The sequence below is a fragment of the Lepidochelys kempii genome, chromosome 3 (genome assembly GCF_965140265.1).
Source record: "Lepidochelys kempii isolate rLepKem1 chromosome 3, rLepKem1.hap2, whole genome shotgun sequence".
NCBI lineage: Eukaryota > Metazoa > Chordata > Testudines > Cheloniidae > Lepidochelys > Lepidochelys kempii.
The window spans coordinates 132,356,954-132,380,974 of record NC_133258.1 but is presented as its reverse complement, the minus strand read 5'-3'; the positions used below and the strand labels follow the sequence as shown (position 1 = coordinate 132,380,974).

Genomic DNA, 24,021 nt, shown 5'->3' with positions numbered 1-24,021 from the left:
TATGAACATAACTTGCAGTTTCTGTAGGGTCTTGAACAACAAGTGAGGATGTTCAATTAGGGTGTAAACTCCACAGGGTAGGGACTTTTTGTCTGTAACCTGTAGTCACTTCTGTGGCACAATGTTATTCCTAAACCATTTGCATGTTGAAATGTAATGGGTTGCCTTTTGGTGAATGTACTTTTTTAAAAAAAAATGAGTGACCCTTTCCCCTCATTATAACTATTGGAGAGCCCCAGCAGTGTCTCAGAATTACGGACATGTTAAAATCAGCAGCAGATTTTCTTCAGATACACATGTGCAGAGATTCTCATCTAAAGATGGAAGGAAAATAATTTGATATGGCACACTGCAAAGCAAAATGTTATCATTGCTAATTATTATGATTTAAATCTGTGTATTTTATTTCCGACAGTAAGTCTGTAGAAGTCTGCTGAATACTACTCATTTATTATCAGAACAGCAAATGAATCTCGGTAGTAACAGAAATTTTTGTTCCATAGTAAATAGACAGGGATGGCAAAGTCTTGTTCATGCCTTAAGTGATATTTGATGGCATACTTCCAATGCCAATTTCTTTTTCCTTCTATGCATAGTTCACATCCCTGTTCCCCATATTAATCTGTTGTGTGTACCTTTGGGGACATTTCTGGTTTAGTTGGCTAGTTGGTTTATTTAAAAATTTCTCTTCCACAGTCCATATCTCTGCTTATGAAAGCACACAAACTATGTAATGCTAAATATCTAATTGAAATCCTTCTGCAGTAATGGTAGGGTTAAGAATTTGAAGCTGAATTTCTGCTAGCTAGGTCTTTGCAGAAAAAGAGAACAGAAAAGAGCACATCTGTCACATTCAGAAGAGGAAGCAAAATGAGGCTGATCTCCTAACCAGAAAGTAGGTTTTAATTTCAAACTGTTCTATGGAAGGTTTTTCTGAATCCATCTTGCCTACCAATAAAGAAAAAAAGGAATGTGGGAAAGCAATGTTGGTCATAATTATCATGAACCAGGGATAGGCTGACTTGTATCAGGAGGTGATGGAGGGCTTAAAGTGTGTATCTACTCTCACAAGTGTTACACTCCAAAGTAACACTGAAAAATGGTACACCCTTACTAAGATCTGTTGTCTGTATACATTCAATCATATTTGCTTGTTTTACTGACAAAAATAAATTTTTACTACCTTCATTCCTTGAGAACCAACACAGGTTTGGGCGAGTGGATTGAATTCTTGTCATATAAGCTATTCAACAAAACTGTTGTATTCCAGTTAGAGTGTAACCTGTGCAAACCTCAGGGCAGACACTGCCAGTTTGGGGTATGTTCTAGAATTAGATTTCAGTAAAAATGTGAACTCCTGAAGCACTATAACAGTCTTACCATGGAGTTCTTATTTTTGAAAACTCACGGTGATCGATGGAGATCTCAGATGATTGGAAAAAGGCTAATGTGTAGTGCCCATCTTTAAAAAAGAGAAGGGGGAGGATCCGGGGAACTACGGCCAATCAGCCTCACCTCAGACTCCTGGAAAAATCATGGAGCAGTTCCTCAAGGAATCAATTCTGAAGCACTTAGAGGAGAGGAAAGTTATCAGGAATAATCAGCATAGATTCACTAAGGGCAAATCATACCTGACTAACCTAATTGCCTTCTATGACGAGATAACTGGCTCTGTGGATGGGGGGGAAAGCAGTGAATGTATTATTCCTTGACTTTAGCAAAGCTTTTGATACGGTCTCCCACAGTATTCTTGCCAGCAAATTAAAGTAGTATGAGCTGGATAAATGGACTATAAGGTGGATAGAAAGCTTGCTAAATCATTGGGCTCAACAGGTCGTGATCAATGGCTCTGTCTAGTTGGCAACTGGTATCAAGCCGAGTGCCCCAAGGGTTGGTCCTGTGGCCGGTTTTGGTACAATATCTTCATTAACGATCTGGAGGATGGCGTGGATTGCACCTTCAGCAAGTTTGCAGATGACACTAAACTGGGAGGAGTGGTGGATATGCTGGAGGGTAGGGATAGGATACAGAGGGACCTAGACAAATTAGAGGATTAGGCCAAAAGAAATCTGATGAGGTTCAAGAAGAACAAGTGCAGAGTCCTGCACTTAGGACAGAAGAACCCCATGCACTGCTACAGACTAGGGACTGAATGGCTAGACAGCAGTTCTGCAGAAAGGGACCTAGGGGTTATGGTGGGCGAGAAGCTGTACATGAGTCAACAGTGTGCCCTTGTTGCCAAGAAGGCTAACGGCATTTTGGGTTGTATAAGCAGGAGCATTGCCTGCAGGTCGAGGGACGTGATCATTCCCCTCTATTCGGGATTGGTGAGGCCTCATCTGGGGTACTGTTTCCAGTTTTGGGCCCCACACTATAAGAAGGATGTGGAAAAATTGGAAAGAGTCCAGCGGAGGGCAACAAAAATGATAAGGGGACTGGAGCACATGATTTATGAGGAGAGGCTGAGGGAACTGGGATTATTTAGTCTGCAGAAGAGAAGAATGAGGGGGCATTTGATAGTTGCTTTCAACTATCTTAAAGGGGGTTCCAAAGAGGATGGATCTAGACTGTTCTCAGTGGTACCAGATGTTAGAACAAGGGGTAATGGTCTCAAGTTGCAGTGGGGGAGGTTTAGATTGGATATTAGGAAAAACTTTTTCACTAGGAGGGTGGTGAAGCACTGGAATGGGTTACCTAGGAAGGTGGTGGAATTTTCTTCCTTAGAGGTTTTTAAGGTCAGGATTGACAATGCCCTTGCTGGGATGGTTTAGTTGGGGATTGGTCCTACTTTGAGCAGGGGGTTGGACTAGATGACCTCCTGAGGTCCCTTCCAACCCTGATATTCTGATTCACAGACAGTCCCCTTTGGCATTCCACTCTATCTTCCCACCCAGACAGGATGTACTTAGTGACAGTCGGTTACCATGCACCAAAGATCACACAAAATTCAGGTTGTTTCCAGTCACTTATCCCAGGTCAATTTGTACCTCACATCTCATACCAAAGACACCACTTGTAGCCAGTCCTATAGTAAACCGACTAAGGATTTACTAACTAGGAAAAAGGAAATGAGTCATCTACAGGTTAAAGCAGGCAAACATATATACATGAATGATTTTGAGTTGTAGTCATCTGTCAGCACTGAATGCCTTTTAGGGTTAACCCATGTTGACACTGGGAATCTCTGCTTCTGTTTCCTAGCTCCAGCCCTATGAGAGTCCAAACAGCAAAGAGATGACCGATTTTTCTTGTTCACTATCTTTGTCCTTCCTCCATAATTCAAGCTGATGGAATGAGCTCTTTTGCACGTAGTCTCTTCATGATGTGTGAAGGCGCAATTAACAGTCTTTGTATCCTGATGTCCCACAATGGCCCATTTAGTTTTGATAGCCTTCTTAATGAGCAGGCGTTGATCCCTTCTGACAGTTTGACAGTTTCGGGGCAAACATTTTTACAGCTATAAAACAAAAACTTTATCACATGCTATAAAGTAATACTTATGTGAGATTAATGCATACAGCAATTTACAAGCATTTCATAAGTCTAAACACATTGTTTTAGAGTAGCAGCTGTGTTAGTCTGTATCAGCAAAAAGAACAGAAGTACTTGTGGCACCTTAGAGGCTAACAAATTTATTTAAGTTCAGTAACCGTCTTAACCATACTAACACACAGGTGAGCGGGACTGGTTTTCAGCAATGCATTTGTCAGTGCTTGGCTGAGGCCTAAAGCCTTGGGAAGAGCTGGCACCTGGTCTGCCAAGTGTGTCACCATTGTCTTAAATTCTGCCATCAGTTGCACAAGTGCAGCTTCACTAAAGAGCAGAATTTGAAGTAGGAGTTGCACAGATTTAATTAGGAACAGCATTTGGCCTGTTGTATCTTCATCAGCACCAGCGATAAATAAGCCATCTCTTCACCTCTAATGTGAGATGAATGAGGACAGGAGAAAGCAATCATTGAATTGGTCACTGTTAGCAGAGGTACTGGACAAATTAAGTATACTGAGAAGTACATGGTGATATCCAAATATATCTTGTACTGAATGTGACAGATGCAAGTTTCCTGCAGTGTCCTGGACAAATCTTATTGAATTAAGTTTATGTATCATTGTGGGCTGGGGATTGTATGTAATTCCATGCTCGAGGGGGACCACAGCCCTCCAGGAACTAAGAACAGTGCATTCTGTGGATAAACATGTATAAACAGAACTGTAAAAGAAGCAATAGCTCTTAATTTAGTTCAGATAATTAGGGTGAACCTCTTTAACTGTGTAGAAAGGTAAGAAAAACAGACCTGTAATCCTGTTCCCAGTTCTTAAGAACCGATTATCCTATCGTATCAAATCAAAACTGTAATTTGTATTCACATTTTTTCATCAGGCTACAAATTTTCTCATTTAAAGACACTCATTCCCAAGAAAAAGTGCAAAGTTATGGGCCACATAGGGGATTGCATATTAGTCCTCCCAGTATATACTCTATGGGCTAGATCAGTGGTGAGCAACCTGCAGCCCGTGGGCTGCACATGGCCCATCAGGGTAATCTGTTGGCAGGCTGTGAGACCGTTTCTTTACCTTGTGAGTCTGCAGGTACGGCTGCCCACAGCTCCCAGTGGCTGCGGTTCGCCATTCCTGGCCAATGGGAGATGCTGTGGGAAGCAGCAGTCAGCATGTCCCCACCACAGTAAAACAGGATTATACCCTCCAGTTCCTTTCTATCCCCCCTTCCCACTTGCTTTCCCCATCCCTCTTCAGGGACCCCTCTCACAAAAGTTTCAATGTGAAGGAGGTAAAGGTATTACTACAGCTGGGTGTGGTGGAAGAAGTTCCTCTCAAGTACAGGAACAAGGGGTTCCATTCCTGGTACTTTTTAATCCCAAGGCCAAGGGTGGTCTTCGGCCCATCCTGGACCTCCGAGACCTCAACAAGTACCTAAAGAAGTTAAAGTTCCACATGGTTTCCCTGGCTTCTGTTATCCCCTCCCTGAATCCAGGAGACTGATATGCTGTCCTCGACTTGAAGGACACATACTTCCATGTAGCGATCTTTCAAGGGCACGACGCTTCCTCTGGTTTACGGTGGGGCCCCACCACTACCAGTTCGGTCCTTTGCGGTCCTCCTGTTTGGCTTGGGGACAGCACAGAGAGTGTTTGCCAAGTGCATGTCAGTGGTAGAGGCTTACCTCAGGTGCCGGGGTATTCAGATCTATCTGTACCTCGACGACTGGCTTGTCAAGGGCAGCTGCAGGTCTCAAGTCCAAAGGGATGTTGTGGTGTTTCAGGCCACTTGCCGCTCTCTGGCCCTACTGGTAAATGACAAAAAATTGACGTTAGTGCAAGTGCAGAGGGTAGAGTTCATAGAAGTGGTCCTCGACTCGGCCTGCAGCAAGGCTTTCCTGCTGCTGGAAAGGTTCCAAACGTTGATGAACCTCATCGTGAAGTCTGTGCATTCCCTTTGACTACACCCAGGCTCCTCCTGGGTCACATGGCAGCGTGCACTTATGTGGTCCACCATGCCAGGCTCCGAATGCAGCCCCTGCAACAATGGCTGTGGACTATTCCCAGTCCAGAGACCCTCTGGAAAAGATTGTTTATTCCCCAGGCGATACTTACATCGTTGCAATTGTGGACCCAACCGCAGGACAGCCCTGGAGGACGTTTCATTCGAGAATCCCCCTCACTCCATCGAGTTGGTGTCGGGCGCCTCAGACCGTGGCTGGGGTGTGCATCTTAGCGACCTCCAGACACAGGGAATGTGGTCCCCGGAGGAGGCGAAGTTGCACATAAACGGCAAAGAGCTCTGAGCAGTCCGGCTGGAGTGCAGAGTCTTCCTGCCCCACCTGTCAAGCAAGGTGGTACGAGTCCTGATGGACAACGTAGCCTCCATGTTCTACATCAACAGGCAAGGGGGAGCGCGCTTGTCGACTCTGTCAAGAGGCACTCTGTCTATGGGACTTCTGCATCAGCCATGAAATCCACCTGGAAGCTTGCCATGTTCCCGGTGTCAAGAATATGCTGGTGGACGAACTCAGCAGGGACTTCTCCACAAGTGGTCGCTCTATCCAGATGTAGCCTGCACGACCTTCCAAAGGTGGCCCCTTATACTGCTGGCACTAATCCAGAGGGCTCCAGAGCTGGTCCCCTACGGATACTGCTGAGGGGAAAAAATTCCAGCACCGGTGCATGTGGCGCACAATATGGAACGGACATGAGCAATACATCTTGAACAGCAGTTACGGAAAAGGTAACTGTCTTTTACCATACATACATTTTTATCCTATTGAAAAGCAACGTGGACTGATGTCAGAATCAGTGGGCATGCAAGGATTCTCAAACTTTTTTGTAGTTTGGGCGACATTGTAGTAGAGTGTGTCCCACTAACCAAGTCTCCTGTCAAGCAACAATCATATAACCTCTATGTGGCAGCTTCAGCAATTAGTGAAATGGAAAAATATTAAGAAACAAAATTTTAACTCCTTGCTGAGATTTAATAACTGGAAACAAGAATTGGTACTAACCCCATATGACCATCCTACTCTCCATGGACAACAGGGGTTTGAGTGGAATTGTCTGTCAAGCATTAGAATGATGCAAGCAGTAATTGTGGTTTCACTTATATTGCACATGTGACTTGAGACCTGAATCCATGTCAATGGAATGAAAGTTTTTCCCCTCACTGATGCATTTTCTTTTGTATGCTTAAATTGAAATATACTTTTCACCTTATAATAAAAAAACACATTCTATTGTAGGTTGGTTAATTTTGCTTTTTGCCTATTACAGTTGGAATCATTTCAGTTAATTAGCTAAATACTAAATTACACAACCACCTAAATATTTTATAATCTTCCATATAAATATTGGTTTTATTTTTTTCAAACAACCTAGAGCTTCAACACATACTTAAATTTAATTAGTAGGTTCCATGTTCTTTCTGTAGGATTGTTTGATATTTTTAACTATTCTATATGTAGATAATTAGAACGCAGCATCGTGAGTGTTGGGCTTAGTCTATTTTAGAACATGTGAATAACTTGTTTCCTTTTCTTAATAAGTTGGGGGGGGGGTTGTCTTTTTCATTAGTCCGTTAAGAACGTGGCATAGTTAACTGCTTGGTCTTCTTAAATTGGAAAAAAAAATGCCTAAGAGCAGGCCTGACCTAGCCTTGGCCATGTTTTGTCTAGGGCTCTTGTGTTGGCAAGAGAATATTACGTAACTCCATTACCAGGGGAAATTTGTTATAATTATGTGTGTTAAATACTGTTCTGTTCTGGACTCCTTGGGCATAATCTCCACTCTTTTCTTGTTTTCTTTAGAAATAGAATAGTCACTTAAGTATTAAGGATATTCATGAGTTTTGCACGTTCACAGTTTGAACATGGCAGCTCTCATGAGGGAACACTCATGTGAGCCGAAGTACTCTTCTGTCCTGTTGAGAGGAGGTTGTGCATTCCTCCACTGTTGTCTGCTCCAATTAATGGTTATTTGTGTTGACTGTGTAATAGTACATCTATATAATATGGTACAGTTTTTCTATATAAAAATATAAGTATAGGTAACTAGTTTAAGGCATAACGCCGGATAGCTGTTCGGGTTAAAAGGGGCTTACATATCAAATTCTAATGGAAAGTTGGTATAAGTTAGTTAGTTTGTGTGTTCTAGAGTGAAATTTTTCTGGAGGAGAAAAAATGTGGTTGGTGTTCAGTAATATAGTCCACCCCTCCAAAAATCTAACACACAAAGCAGTAAATTAAACTGGAACATGGAAATGGTTACTACTGTTTTATTGCTTCATATGCTGACTTCTGAGTTGACTGTATGTGCTGTTCTAAAAATATTTTCTCTTGGTGTCAACTTGCTGTTTTTAAGCATTTGCTTAATGAGTCAACTGCCTGCACTGCTGTATTTTTAATTGGAAATTGTCAGGTACCACCTCTTTCTCTTGCTTACTCTTTTTTTTGCCACTGGCATCAGTTTTCCACTTGCTTGCTTTACTGTGAATACCATCAAGGATTTCTGCCTCATTTAGTAACTTCTACCGAGATCTGCAGTTCCATCTGTAAGACATTCATTAACATTTTTCAGCATCAGCACCTTCACATCCTTTCATTTTTTCTTTTCATTGAATTGATATCCAAGGCACTGTAAGTTTCCCACTGCTCTGCTTGTAAGATTGGGGAAGATAGGGACCCCCTCTTGTTTCCCTGCAGTGGTGCGCCCATCTGTTTGGTATTTCAGTCAGTAGTATTAGTTTCACTAATATTGCCCTTGATATTCTGATCTTCCTTCCTGTGCTCCTCTCTGAGCATCAGCAGCCAGGAGCTGGGCAGGATGTAGAGAGATGCAGTGGGCAGGAAATGGTCATTTATGCTGTGGCAGAGGAATCCCTTAATGCCACAGGAGTATTGTGTCTGCAGGTTCTTTGCGACCCCTGCTTTTTGAATGTTTTCTGCTCCAGCTCCAAATGGACCTGTTTCATCATTAGGAATAACTGATGTGGCAGGCTGGTAAATTGTGGGAAAGTGATCTTTTTTTAAATTAGTTATGCTGAATGGCTTGTTGCATAATGAGGCTCCAGAATGTTATACACAAGCCACCTGGGCCTGATCTCCCTCATGCTCTCCTGAACAACATTCCTCCTGAAGTCTGACCCCCCCCCCCCCCCCCGGTCCACTCACTATACTACAAACTAATGGTAATGGTAGAGCTAGGAATAGGACTCTGGTTCCCAGTCTTGTACTTTATTTATTAGATGATGGAAGTCTGTATATCAGCTACACTTTAATAGATGAACAGCGTCTATTACTTGTCTTCTATGAAACCTTTGAGTAAGCAGGCCAGTTCTATGTGTATTATACCCTTCATCCACAGTGAACCTGTTTGCTGAATTTAGCAAAAATCTCTGGCTGACTGCACAACTGACTTAAAACATGATAGTAAAAAACTATCCTTTGACACTTTCGCTTCCCTATTGGCAAGGCAGCTTTTGAATATGTTCCTCCATTTGCAGTGGATTGTGATAGAAATGGCTGCAGCATGGATCTAGTCTGGTAAGCTGTGCAAGAGATTTAGAATTAGGAGCTTTTTCATTCTAATTCCAGTTTTGCTGCTGACTTCCTATGTGGCCTTGAAATCTTGTTTTTGGTTGGGATTTTTTTGGGTGTTCTTCTGTGAAATGGAGATCGCATCACCTAATTATCTACTACTTAAGGTGACTGTGAGTGCTAAATATCCAATGCTTGTATAGTGCTTTGAAGACATAAAAGAACTATAAATATTAACCAAATATTGTTAATAGATTAAAGGGATCGTTAGGTCACAACGTGATCACCTATATAACAGAGATTATGGGACTTCCCTGGATTAATTCTTGTCTGAACTAGAGCAGGCATTCTTAACTTCATTGCACCGCAACCCCCTTTTGACGACAAAAATTACTACACAACCCCTCTCGAAAGCTTATGCTCAAATAAATTTGTTAGTCTCTAAGGTGCCACAAGTACTCCTTTTCTTTTTGCGAATACAGACTAACACGGCTGCTACTCTGAAACCCCAGGAGGAGATGACCAAAGCCTGAGCACACCTGAGCCCCGCTGCCCCAGGCCGTGGGGGCCAAAGTTAAAGCCCAAGGGCTTCAGCCCCAGGAGGGGGCCTGTAACCTGAGCCTCACCACCCAGAGCTGAAGCCATTGGGCTTTGGCTTTGGCCCTGGGCAGTGAGGCTTGGGATTCGATTCCAGGCCCCAGCAAGTCTAACACCAGTCCAGGCAACCCCATTAAAATGGGGTTGGGACCCGCTTTGGGGTCCGTACCCATAGTTTGAGAACCCCTGAAGGCCTATATTTTAGAAAAACATCCAATCTTGATTTAAAACTTGCCAGTGGTGGAGAATCTGCTTCAACCTTTGGTAATTGTTCCAATGGTTAATTACTCTCACTTATTAAAAATTTACACCTTATTTCCAGTCTGAATTTATGTAATTTCAGCTTCCAGAATTGTATCTTTTTATACCTTTGTCTGCTAGATCAAAGAGCCATTTATGAGATTTTTGTTTTTGTTCCCCATCTAGGTACTTGTAAACTCCTTAACTTTCCCTTTGTTAAGCTAAATAGATAGACTTAAGGAGCACAGTCACTGTGACTTGTTTTCCAATCTTTTAATCATTCTTGGGGGTTGTATCCTGAACCCTTTCCAATTCATCAGCATCTTTCTTGAAGTGTGGCTACTAGAACTGGACACAGTATTCCAGTAGTAGTCGTGCTGGTACCAGATATAGAGATAATATAACCTCCCTACTCCTACTTGGTAATCTCCTATTTATATATTCAAGGGTTGCAATTAGCCCTTACAGTCAGTGTCACAGTGAGAGCTCATGTTTAGCCAGTTATCCACCATCACCCCCCAAGTCCTTTACAGGGTTGCTGCTTCCCTGTAAGTATGGCTTACATTTTTTGTTCCTAGATATGACTTTATGCATATTGTTTGCTTGTGCTCAGCTTACCAGGAGATCTAGATCACTCTGTTAGTGACATGTCCTCTTCCTTATTTACCCCACCCCAAACTTTGTCATCTGCAAATTATTACTGAAGAAACCGCTAATGCAGTAAAAGGAACTCTGATTTCTTGATGATCTTTATAGGTCTTATTTATAATTTAAAAGTTTATTTTACAGTACCCAGGAGTGTGGGCAGTGTCTTGCAACACAAATAAAAAGGCATGGTGCTGGCCCCAAGGTTCTTAAACTGATATTTTACATAAAGGGTGTAGCAAGACAATTAGGGGAGGGGAGGAGGGAGAGAGAGAGAGGGGGTTATCAACAATAAGATTGATCCTACTAATACAAGAGAACAACTTGGAGTAAAGTTACTCTTTTTTTTGTTTTTTAAATAAAATGAATTCTTGTAGGTGTCAGGCTAATTATGGGTCTTGAGGGGTTTTAGTAAGAGGGCCAATTTAGGAGAGGCTTGCTGTGCCTATGATGCTGAATGGAAGAAAGCATGGAGGTATTTTTTAGGTAGTCTAGATATGAAGTTTGTCTGCTTCTCTATCTTAGTGCTTACTGTTTTTATCACGAGAACACCTCACAACATTAGTGTATTTTTATTTTCACAATATTATCTTCATTTTACAGATGGTAAATTTAGGCACAGAGTTGTATAAGGTGCAATCTAGGTATTGAACGCAGGTCTCCTGAGTCCCTGACTAGTAGTCTATCCACTAGAAAAAAAAAAGTGGTTTCAGTCCCTCCTCTCACATCTTGATTACGTTTTTATCTGTGTGGACAAAACAAAATAAACAGATCAGAGAAGTGTTGTGGAGGAAGAAGTGACAGGATCTGGACATGATCCATATGTGAGGAAGGAGGGAATGAACAGAACTTCCATAATAGGAAAGTGTGTTAAACAATGACAGAGATGGTGGTGGTGTGTTAAACAATGACAGAGATGAGTGGTGAGGATTCCGGAGAAAAGATAAGAAATTGGAAGCTAAATTATGATAGTTTCTTATTATCTATTGTTGTGGATGGTAAGGAGACCCAAGCCAAAATGATGGGCAAATCCTTTCCATTGATTCTTTGGCATCCAACTGATGCATTCAGTATGAGGCACAATTCCTCTACCCTCTGCACCTCCTTGATCAAATGGGAAAGTAAACTTTAACTTTATTTCCATAATTAAATTAAGTACAATAAAACCATGCAACTTGGCAAAAAAAAGTTTCTACATTCGAAATGTGCTAAAAGTACCCCATGGGTAGAGGCACGTTGCATTTGAGCGCACAGAAGTTTAATTGCTGTGTGGCTAAAGGGCAACCACTTTATGTTATTTCTTTCAGTCTGCTCCAGGTTGTTTCACTAACCAATATATTGTGCTCTACATATTATGTCAGTTTCACTATTTACGGAGTGTACTTCATTATCTAAAATATAGAAAGGACTCATAAAAATTATTGCTAGTTCAGCAGATTCTATAGACAACCAAACTCAGCAACCAACTGTGCAAACAAAAACTAAATGGTTGTCAGTTTTTAACATACAACTACATGTACAGCATATAACTAATCACTTTCAATTAGCAAATTCTTACTACTTTTATAAGTAGCCAGACTTCAGTGATATGATTTACTTGGCCAGCTCAGTGATCATGTAATGTATGTCAGTTCAGCTTTGCAAGAATGCATTGCTTCCCTGGGGAAAATGGGCATGGTGACTCAATGAAAAATCAAAGCACAAATAGCAATAGGTTGCAGTTTAAAAGATGATCTGAAGAGACTCTTGTAAATGATCAGGCATATATGTCATGTTAGTATATGTACAGTAACTCAAATGTGCATGGAAATCATGCAAAGTGAAATACACATGGACAATCAAATACTACGAATTCAAAAATGTACATAAGCAAATAAACTCAATTATTTAGGGAAGAGATTTTTAAAAAATATAATGACTTGAATTTTGTTAAATGAAAAATGCTTTAATTAAGATTACTTGATTTAGTGATTTTTGTAATAGGGTTAACTTTCAAGATCTTTTTTTAACAGAGGTAAACATATTACAGAATAACTTTTATTTTAGTTGCACTTTCCTTTTTATTACAAACATATAGAAGTATTTTTTCCCCTCTAATCCTGGGCAATGGAGAATTGCAAGGTTCTGATAATGATCTTACATCATGATAAAAGGTTACATAAATGTATCTTGGGATTTTGCAAACTCCGTTTAAGTAACTGCCTAGCATGAAGTGACCAACTGATGTTAGCACATCATAGGATTTGGGTGGGTGAGTAAGGTTATTAATCATTTTAGTGGTGGAACAGTTTAGGACGATACACCAAGAGAAATCTCTAAATGGAAATTTCAAGATGGGTTTTAGTTATACTGTGTCTGACTTCGCAAGGTGGAATTTGGCCAGTAGGGTTGCCAACTGTCTAATCACACAAACTCAAACACCCTTGCCCTGCTTTGGAACTGCGGCCAATGGTAGCTGCGGGGGCGGTGCTTGCGGGAGTGACATGGCACCAGGGCAGGCAGGAAGCCTGCCTTAGCCCCGCTGCGCCGCTGACCAGAAGCCACTGGAGGTAAGCACCTCCTGGCCAGAGCCTGCACCCCCTCCTACACACCTACCCCAGCCCAAAGCCCCCTCCTGCACTCAAACTCCTTCCCAGAGCCCGCACCCCAACCCCCTGCCCCAGCCATGAGTCCCCTCTAGCACCAAACTCCCTCCCAGAGCTTGACCCTGCACGCCCTCCTACACTCCCTCCTGCACCCCAACCCCCTTCCCCAGCCCAGTGAAGGTGGGGGAGAGCAAGTGAGTGGGGGGAGGGGGAGATGGAGGGAGTGGGGCGGGGGCAGGGTAAGGGTGTTTGGGTTTGTGTGATTAGACAGTTGGCAACCCAGTTGGCCTGGATATAGGAACTGACACAACTACTAAAGTGCCATAAGATTTTTAGTGACCACGTGTGGTCTGGATGTTGGTTTTATATCCGATACATTGTCCCCTAATGCTATGCAGAGGCACTGATTTTATTAACAAAAGGAAGAAACTCTTAAATATTCTTAATTGTCTATATCATACCCAAAACAAAGTGCTTTACAAACAGACACTGTTTCTGTCCTGAGGAGCTTACAGTTTAAAACCTTAGGGCATATCTACACTACAGCCCTAAGTCAACCTGTGTTCAGTCAACTTAGAGCCACCGCAGTAATTCCTGCGGTGGCTGTGATGTCCTCACCAGGAACGCTTCCACCAACTGAAAAGCAGTAGGTGAGGGGAGGCTGAAAGCCAGGGCTCAGGGCTCTGAGCAGCTCCCCACCAGGAGCCAAACTGCCCCCCGGGCTCTTGGCTCCCTGCTACCAGTTGAGAGAGGGGAGCAGCCATCCAAGCTTCTCGCCTCATCCCTCCCAGCCTGGAGCTGAGGGGAAGGGGCAGACATCCAGGCTTCTTGTCTCCCTGAGCAGGGAGCCTCTGGGCAGCATCCCGGCTGGGAGTGGGGAGCCGTTGGCAGCCAGCCTGTAAATTGATAAGAGAGCCAAGAGCCGATGTAAGTAACTACACCAACATAAGCGCTCTGCCTCTCGCGGAGGTGTACTTACTTTGTTGGTGTGGTAGGGCACTTACATCAGTGGGACAAGGCTGCAGTGTGTATACTGACATAATTAGGTTGATGTAAGCTACCTTATGTCGTCCTAACTGTATTGTAGACTAGGCCGTAGTCCTGACACTGCCTGTGGATAGGCACAGGAGTAGTTGCCAGGTGTCCAGTTTTTGACTAGAACACCTGGTCGAAAAGGACTGTGGCGGCTCCAGTCAGCACTGCTGGCCAGGCTGTTAAAAGTTCAGTCGGCAGCGCAGTGAGGCGCTACACAGCTCCAGGAAGCAGCAGTATATCCCACTCCTCCGGCCCCCTGTCCCAAGTGCTGGCTCTGCAGTTCCCATTGGCTGGGAACCGCAGCCAATGGGAACTAGCTGCAGGGGCAACACCGGCGGATGGGGCAGTGCGCAGAGCCACCTGGCCATACCTCCGTGTAGGAGCCAGAGCCAGAAGATGCTGCTGCTTCTGGGAGCTGCTTGAGGTAAGCGCTGCCTGGATCCTGCATCCCAATCCCCCCCCGCATCCCAATCCCCTGTCCCCTCCCCTCCAAACTCCTCGATTCCAGCCTGGAACGTCCTCCTGTACCCCAGAGCCCTCACCCCATTCCCCCCCCCCCCCCCCGCACTCCAACCACCTGCCTCAGCCCAGAGCCCCCTCCAGCACTCCGAACCCTTGAGCCCCAGCCTGGATCCCCCTCCTCACCCCAAATCCATCATCCCTGGCCCCACACTGGAGCCCTCAACCCCACCCCCCCAACCCTCTGCCCCAGCCTGATGAAAATGAGCAAATGAGTGAGTGTGGGGCAAATGAGCGACAGGGGGAAGGGGGTGGAGTGAGCAGGGGCGGGGCCTCCGAAGGGGTGGGGAAGGGGCCTCAGAGGTGGAGCTGGGCAAGTGTTCAGTTTCGTGTGACTAGAAAGTTGGCAACCCTACACAGGAGTCTACCTGCTGGAGGCAGTTGCAGAATTGGGAACTAAAGAGCCAATTAGCGCACAAATGTTGGGGTCTGAGAATAGATGCAATAAAAGTGACTGATCAGATGGTGTTCTGCACTTGTCTTGTGATTCCATATTTTTTACTCCATTTTTCTTTTCTCTTTCTCTTCCCTTTTTGTCTCAGTTGGCCAATAAAATAGGAAAACTTGTTGGTCTTGTGTATGGTATGGTTGCTGTATACTTCTGTTTTGCTTCACACTGAAGCATACTGCTCTTTCGTTAATTCTGTTGCTCTGTTGTTCTTGGTCTTTGCTTTGGAAAGAAGCAGCATGTTTTTTTCTCTGAAACTAAACTTGAAGAATTACAATAGATGCCTTGTATAAAACACCTGCACACTAGGAAATGAAACAAAACTTTCTAGCTCTCACTGCTGCTTGCTAGTGCCTTTCCTGCCAATAAACAAAAGCAATCCGTTAACAGCATGGAAATAGATTGTTTACAGGATGTTTTCTGTATGAAAGGAAGGAAAAGTGCCTTTTACAGAGATCAGCCCATTGTGTTCGGGATATTGCAAGTTAAATGAAGCTTACCTTTCTGAGGGGAAATTAGCAGCGAAATACATGTAATCATTTCAGCCCTGACTTTGAGAGAGATTCCGAGCAACCCATGTTAACTGTTGAAATCAAAGGAGTTGTTGGGTATTCAGCCCCTGTCAGGATCTGTCCCCAACCACTACATTTGTGTTTTAAGAACTTGATTAGCTGTAGATAGTGCATTTTTAAAATAAAAACTAGGAATTTGTAGAGCACGAGTATCTCAATACTTTATGTAATAGTAAAACCACCTTGAAAATGTGTCTTCTTGTCTCAGATTGCTTTGCAGGGCCCGCTTTCCAGCTGGCAACCTTTGAAATATAGTCTCCTTCACTACAGAAAAAAAGCCATAGTCAGATTTTCCCCAAATAATGGCTTAAAGTACATGGAGTATGCTTTCCTTAGTTTGTCATGACTCATAAAATATATTAAATGTGATTCTGGTTAGAAATGTAGTAGTAATTCTTCATCCGTGAGTTTGTCAAAGTTCAATTTACAAGTTAAACCATGTTTTTTTATTTTTCCTCGCAGCCAACTGTATAACTTAAATCTATCATTAATCATTTGATTTTCATTCTGTCTCTTTTGTATCCTCCGTGGCACCCGCCATCATTATCACCAGCAAAGACTGTGGACTTACTAGCTTTGAATTCTGATGATGAAGCAATATGCATTATAAAGTAAGCAGACTTTCTTGAAGATACATTAATTTGGAAGTGCAGACAGTAATAAAAAGTTCAAACAGTAAAATAAACAGGTATAACACAGGCATGCATGGAGTAGATATAGTCCTTGACAAGGTGAAATTTTTAGTTAAGCATTTTTCTACCATAATATTTTAAAGTGGAAATCTATTGTAATAATTCTACTTTTTATGTCCATTCTTCTACTCCATGTCTTATTAAACGTCCAAGGCATTTAATAGTTGCACATAGGAAAAACACCAAAAAAATATCATTCGAATTATGGCAGTGAAGACACTAAAGAGCAGCTTGCTTAAAATATAGCTAAAAGCCAGAAATGCTTAAATTCTAGCATAAGGCTACCAAAATATAAATTGGACTATATTTTACGAAGCAATGTATTATGGTAAGAATGAGTCCCTTTCCCCACACGATGGTTCCACTGCTCTGGGCAGAAATCCTAACTCCCGAGTATTTCTACCCAAACCAGTGAAAAGGGACAAAAGTGGTGGGGGCTGGGTTTTTGATTTTGGAAACTGAAACTATGCAGTCTCCTGACATGTTTGATGAACGGACCCCAGTGGTGCTGTTGCTGAAACTTTATGCCTCTTAATTCCCCCATTAAAGTTATTCTAGACTTCTATATAAAGGGCATTTTCTTAAGGTCTGAAAAGGTAGGAGTTTGTTTTGTTCAAATCTCAACCTATATGCCATGCACCCTATCCTCTTATGTGTTGTTCTTTTGTTGAATCCTGCTGTTTTTCACTTTGTAGTTGTGGTTCTACAGCAAGTATGTTTAACGCAACCTGGGGATTCAGGATGTTCTGCTACAAACAGTCTTAAAATTACTTTCAAGAAGTCATCCAGCCATGTTTTCTGCCTAGTTTCTAACTCTGTAGGCCTTTCTCGGGGTTTTCCCCTAGGCTTTGTCTACACTGGCAAGTGAAAGACACAATTTTCCGTCATTGAGGTGTTAAAAAACGCCCCTCCGAAACACACAAGTTTTGTCGACAAGCGCTGGTGTGAACAGTGCTTTGTCGACAGGTGTCCGACCATGTTATCTCTGCTCTTTGGGGGTGAAAGTTTTTTGTCGGCAGGAGAGAGTTCTCCTGCTGACAAACGGCAGCTACACTCTGCGCCTTGTAGTGGCACGGCTGTAGCAGAACAGCCATGTTGCGAAAAGCTGTTTAGTATATACATAGCCTAAGATGGGAAGTTTTAAGCAAGTGATGGTTCTTTTATTTCATTTGTAGGTGTTTATTAACATTCTGAGTAAGGGATTCTGTAGACCAGTCCTAAAATGGTTGTGGAACAATAAGCTTCATCTAAAGTAGTTAATTCCTTTTCTTTTCAGTCAAACTCTTTCTCAGGAAGTATTTCTGGATGAGTTTTAGATAAAAATATTCTAACCTGTGGAGAAAGTCTAATGATTGTCTTCTGGTTGGCAGTCTCATAAAAAGCTACATAATCTTCTAAATACCACTTCACCAGATGATTGATTGCCATTTTCTAGCACATAAATCAGCAATCTAGGAGCCCCCTTTGAGATTTGGGGCACATTCTAGAAGTATGCACTGCATGGAAAAAATTCAACGTATCATGTGGGAAGGAGGAAACTTGCTAGCCTGAAACATTTAGAAATCAATGAGTCAGGGCTAAAAAAAAAAAAATTGGCTTGAAAATCATACAATTAAAATAAAAAAGGATTCTATCTTAGCCTTCTGGCATCTGAGCCTTTAGAGTAAATTCAAGTCATGTTTTCATGCTTTTTCTCCACAACTATGAGGGCTAGGGACTTACCCAAAACAATAACAAAAAAAGGCAAAAGCTGAGATTCTCATGTAATCACATGCCTCTAAGATCTGGGGCTTTCAGAGAAACATCAAGCACTGCAAGACTTATGATACAATTGTGAGAGTTTGCAACACTGCTTTGTGGTCATCTATGCTTTTTTAAGCATTGCAAAATTATGTTGCTATATTGTTTTGGAAACAAATTTTTAGTAACATTTTTTAAACTGCTCCCAATGTATTTTAAGATGAAGATTTCTATTAAATAATATATTTGTATACTGTATGTATAGAGATACAGCTGTTTTTTCTGGGAAAATAACTTCTGAATTCAAAGCTAATTGAACAGAGTTTATAATATCTTTTTAGTCTCAGGTTAATTCTATTTTGAGAGGTTTCAGAGTGGTAGCCATGTTAGTCTGTGTCAGCAAAAACAATGAGGAGCCCTTGTGACACCTTAGAGACTAACGAATGTATTTGGGCATAAGTTTTTGTGGGCTAGAACCCACTTCATCAGATGCATGGAGTGGAAAATACAGTAGCGGGGTGTGTGTATGTGTACACACACATAGTACATGAAAAGATGACCCCCACTTGGTAAGCCAACTCCCATCTTTTCATGTACTATGTGTGTGTGTGTACACATACACACACCCCGCTACTGTATTTTCCACTCCATGCATCTGATGAAGTGGTTCTAGCCCACGAAAGCTTATTCCTAAATAAATTTTAGTCTCTAAGGTGCCACAAGGAGTCCTTGTTCTATTTTGAGAGGGTTTCTCAGTGGTCTTTTTTTGTTTGTTTGTTTGACTCACACTGACGTTTTCTTTATTTGTAATGACACATGTGTTCACTTTTGTTACTCTCCCTATACGGTGATTGGGTGATGGTCACTGGTTGCTATTTCCCATGAATTGTAATTTCTGGGAGCAGTGAATTGTATTGCGGAATTAGTTTTCTTCCCTCTGATTTTGATTTCTCTTACCAGTTTGGACAGATCCTCCCTATGCTTATCACATGTTTTATGTATACTTAGCTTATTCTTTATTTAAATTGGGACAAGAAGTTACATATGTTACACTGATATTAATACCATGCTTTTATGTATATATGTATGTTCAGTTTACACTGTAATAATCTAGTTTGGAAAGTTTGACTGGACTGTGTGTAATTGGAATAGCAAACACAGTAGCAGGGAATTCCGAGGAATTTTGCCGCCATTCTGCTGTACTGGACAGAAATACCCATGAGTTTAGACTTCATTCCAGAGAAGTGGATTCATTCTATGAGCAAATTATAGATGAGAGAACTGATTTTGACAGTCAGTCCTACTTTTTCCTATATAGTCTGATATATACCAGCGTTGTTTAAAACTTGGCAACATCTATTTTTCACGTTTTACTCTACACATTTTTTGGACAAAGTTACTCTTTTTAACGTACTTCTCATGGTCTTTCTTTCATGCTTCTGCGTGTTAATAGAACGCCAACAGATCCCGGTAATCAGCAAGCGGGATTGAACCTAGGACTTCTGAAGTTTTAGTGTATGAGCCTCTACTGCATGAGTTAAAATCCACATGGCTATTAGCCAAGACGGTAGCAGACTCCTAAATCTCTAGATGGCCTAGATGCCACTAGAAGGAGACAGACTACTACACCAAACAGGCATGGGTTACATTAGAATTTATCAGAGATTCTAAAGGAACGAACAGAAAACTACCTGCTTTTGATCCTCAAACTTCATTTAGGCCTAGTCTACATTAAAACATTTGCCATCAAGGGAAAGGGGTGTGCTTTTTTTTTCCTTTAAGGTCAAGGGTTTTACTTTTGCACTATTCCTTTGTCACAAAATCCCCAGTGTAGACACAGTTAAGCTGACAAAAAGTACTTTTCCCAATATAGCTGAGTTTTTTTTTCTCACTCAACTGGTATAAGCTATAAGGGGAAAAAAACACTTTTTTGATGGCATAAAACTGTCTGTACTAGGAGGGTTTTGCTGGAATAGCTATTCTGGCAAACTTTTAAGTGTAAACTATGCTTTAGGGAAAAGGCAACTGGAGACTGCCACTGACCCTCAGATGATATTTTGTTCTTCCTAGTATATACATACAACTACTGTCTGCCATATCTAAATGCAGTAGACTTCTGATTAGGAGGCTTTATGTACCCTGCTTGGATGGATTTTTAGTAAATAAGACATTTAATTATGTTCACTATTCTATAAAATATGTCAGTGGTGTTTCTTTTAATCCTGCACTGATAATTTAGTATAGGCAACCGCATCTGTTCCTGCTGTGTTTTCAACTATATAGGTGTAAAACTGCATGTAAAAGTATTTTTAATATCTAGGGAGCACATTAAATGTCTGTATTGCAATTCTGTTAATACAGATATAGATTAGAAAGGGTCCAGCCACCTTTTAGGGAATGTTAGTTTGTATTCCACATCTGTGTTGATCAGCTAGACAGACCTATGTAAAATTTTCTTGTTCTAGCTGCTTTCATATAGAATATTCATTCCTAGTACTGTACGTCTAGGCACTGGAATGTACAGAATGTGGATTTTCTTCATTAATATCTCAAGAAATTGCTTTTTGGCTCCAGGAATCAAAGTTAAATACCTCAACATTTTGTAGGCAGGAATAATTACCACATATTTTAGCATATTAATTACACCCAAGAGGTTGTAGCCATAAATTATATAGGATATGAAACAGTTGTACTGATTTCTCACCGTTCAGTGCTATATTTCCATATTTGTGTATGTAGATTATTGTTCTATGTTAAATAGTTAGACGGCGGTTCTCAAACTGTGGGTCAGGACTCCAAAGTGGGTCATGACCCTGTTTTAATGGAGTTGCCAAGGCTAGCGTTAGATTTTGGGCCCAGGGCTGAAGCTGAAGCCCGAGCACCACTGCTCTGAGCTCAGGTTAGAAACCCCGCCCTCCGCCTGGGGCTGAAGCCCCTGGGCTTTGGCTTTGGCCCGCCCCGCCCGGGTGGCGGGGCTTGGGTGGGCCCAGTCTCTGGTTCCCCACCCCCCTTCCTGGGTCATGCAGCAATTTTTGTTGTCAGCAGGGGTCATAGTGCAATAAAGTTTGAGAACCCCTGGTTTAAGATATAGAATACTGATTTTTATGTATACCTGCTATTGATAATATACATGTTTAGGGAACCTTCATATTTAAAATAAGGATTTCTCATTTGACTTCCAGGCTCCTCTTCATTGTTCCCAGTATCTGTAAACAGGGAAGTGAGAAGGCATACTTTTGGAACCCTTATAACCAAAGGTAAGCATACCTGTTAATCTGTTGAGGGTAGTGATTTCACAACCAGGCTATCTAAATGAATGTTGTAGCATGCTTCAATCTAATTTTAAATTTGTTTGGAAAACCCTTAGTCGCCTTTTAAAAATATATTCATCGCCTTTTAAAGCTAAAGTCTCCACAAAAGAAATGGATGCACACATGCATCTACATCTGTGCATGCAAATACAAATTTGTGCATGCAAGTAACCAACTTGAATGTGCAAATAGATTTTGATTTTTTTTTTTTTTTTTTTTTTTTTTGCACTTGGAACCTGAGGCTGTAGTTTTGGAAAGTTTGGCCATTGGTCTAATTTTTGACTTACTAAGCTATAAACAGAAGTTTGTTTTGAGTTATAAAATTTGTTGGTAGATTCTTTAATTCTCTTCCCTGTTAAGTAAAGAAGACAGCTATAAAATTAAATGAATGATTAAAAGTTTTTTGTTTTTTTTGTTTTGTTACTCAAGAAGTTAAAACCATTCTTGGCTAGTCTTTAAACTGTCATCATTTGATTAGGTAAGGCTTAATATATAGTTCTATCATACTCTAAAAGTGACTGCTTAAAAAAAATTGAAATATCCTGAAATTATTCTCACTCGATGACTTTCTTATGAGATGTCCTTGGTTTTGCAAATAAAAATGGTTTTCTAGCAGCCAGCACTGAAGACTCAGTTGGATTTTGAAAGTTAAGCTGGGTTCTTTTCTTTTCATGTATCATTGCAAGAAATGGCCTCAGTGACACCTGTGCAGTGTCATTGTTTTCCACAGAATCACACTAATGTACCGGGAGCTTAGTAAACCATCCTGTTTATGCCTCAGAGAGAACAATCCAGCTCTGGCTTTCTTAGTATTACCAGATTTGGATTCTGAGTACTAATGGGGTAGTAAGTAGTGGAAACATACTTTACTTATTACCATTAGTTGATAAGACATTCAGAATACACAAGGAACTGATCTGTGGAGTAAAAGCACTGTTCGCAGAATAGTCAGTAATGGGCTGTCGGTGCTTTCATAAGAGGCTCCTACAAAAAAAATTTCCTTGTGATTTAAACCCTGTGTGTGTGTGTGTGGGGGGGGGGGCACTTGTAGGGAGGAAGGAGGAAAGACTGTGAAATCTAATAATTTTTCTTCCTGTCTAAACAAAAACTCTCAAAAACATAGCCAATGAGGGAGGACGTGACACTGGGTGAACGTATATTAAGCAGCAGCACTTGTTATAAAAATTTCCAAAAAATATATTCGGAGTATTGATAGTTATATAATAGTGTTCATTTTGGGGATTGCTGGTGTTTTCCACAGAGATTTTGTTACTTTACTCCAATATTCTGGTCAACTCAAAGGCAAAAAAAATCCAGAAGTATTTTTGAGCCACAGGGATAAATCCTGTAGAGATGACTTAACAGTAAGCAGGGAAGGTGTGAACTCCAAAGGAGACAGGGAAATCATCTTAACTTTCCATTCTACTCGGTGGAAGAGATTTAAGAAAGGGTCCCTGGGAGCTCCCTTCAGTACATCACTCATGGTAACCTTGTAGAGTAGAACCATACTTTAAAGAATCAGAAATACCAGTCTTCAAAATTCATTTCACATGGCCAGATCCTGCAAGGTTCAAGCCCCCTCTGCTCATTGATATCAATGGCTTTTTTAATTTTCAGCTAACAAATTCGAGAGCCACTATTTTCATTTGAATGCCAAAAACAATCTTATATGGCCTAGTGCTTCCTTTGTTAGGAGCTAACTGTTGAAGTAGTGCTGATGCTAATGATAGACCATGAACAAGGAAATGCTTCTTTGCTAACTGGAAAAGAAGAAAAGTGGTAAGGAAGATGCTTCATCTTCAAGCTTCGAAGAGGGTATTACAAATATGAGGATATTACAAAAGAAGATGACATAATGTTTTGCGTGAGTGTGATACAGCCATATCTATGTCTATCTCAGAGTCCTTTGCATTTCTTCAATTTTGTCAAACTAGAATTTTCTCCTATTTATTTTAATCTTAATATTATTCTTTGCCTTTCATATGATGTTAGGGTTGCCAACTTTCTGACTGCAGAAAACTGAACACTCTTGCCCCACCCCTTCTTTGAGGCACCACCCCTGCTCACTGCATGCCCCCTCCGTTACTCGCTTTTGCCCCTTTTACTTACTACTCATTTTCACCCGGCTGGGGAAGAGGGTTGGGGTATGGGAGGAAGCGAGGGCTCCAGCTGGGGGAGCAGGATCTGGGGTGGGGCTGGGGATGATGGGTTTGGGGCACAGGTAGGGGCTCCAGGCTGGGGCAGGGGATTGGGGTATGGGAGGGGGTACAGGCTCTGGGCTGGAGTTGTGGGCTCCAGGGTGGGACTAAAATGAGGGGTTCAGGGTGTGGGAGGGGGCTCTCAGCTGGGGTAAGAGGTTGGGGTGCAGGAAGGAGTTTGGGTGCGGGAGAGGGTTCCGAGCTGGGGTGGTGGTTTGGGGAGTGGGAGAGGGTTTGGGATGTGGGCTCTGGGCAGCGCTTACCTCAGGCAGCTCCTGGAAGTGGCTAGCATGTCCCTCTGGCTCCTAGGTGGTGGGGCAACCAGAGGGCTCCGGACACTGCCCCCATCCGCAGGTGCCCCTCCCAAAGCTCCCACTGGTTGTGGTTCATGGCCAAT

At 41.9% G+C, this 24,021-nt stretch overlaps 1 protein-coding gene across 13 annotated transcripts in view; it reads left to right on the top strand.

The window, feature by feature from the left end:
* SIPA1L2 (signal induced proliferation associated 1 like 2) overlaps positions 1–24,021 on the top strand; it is a 238,396-nt gene that overhangs the window by 35,896 nt on the left and 178,479 nt on the right. For 11 of the 13 annotated variants that reach the window (XM_073338089.1, XM_073338096.1, XM_073338095.1 and 8 more), the window contains exon 2: positions 21,298–21,372. The exons of 1 other annotated variant lie outside the window; for it this stretch is intronic. The gene's annotated coding sequence lies outside the window, so the exon portion shown is untranslated. Of the gene's footprint in view, positions 1–16,236; positions 16,295–21,297; positions 21,373–24,021 lie in introns of those variants that run through there. One more of the 13 variants, XM_073338086.1, reaches the window with a different exon arrangement.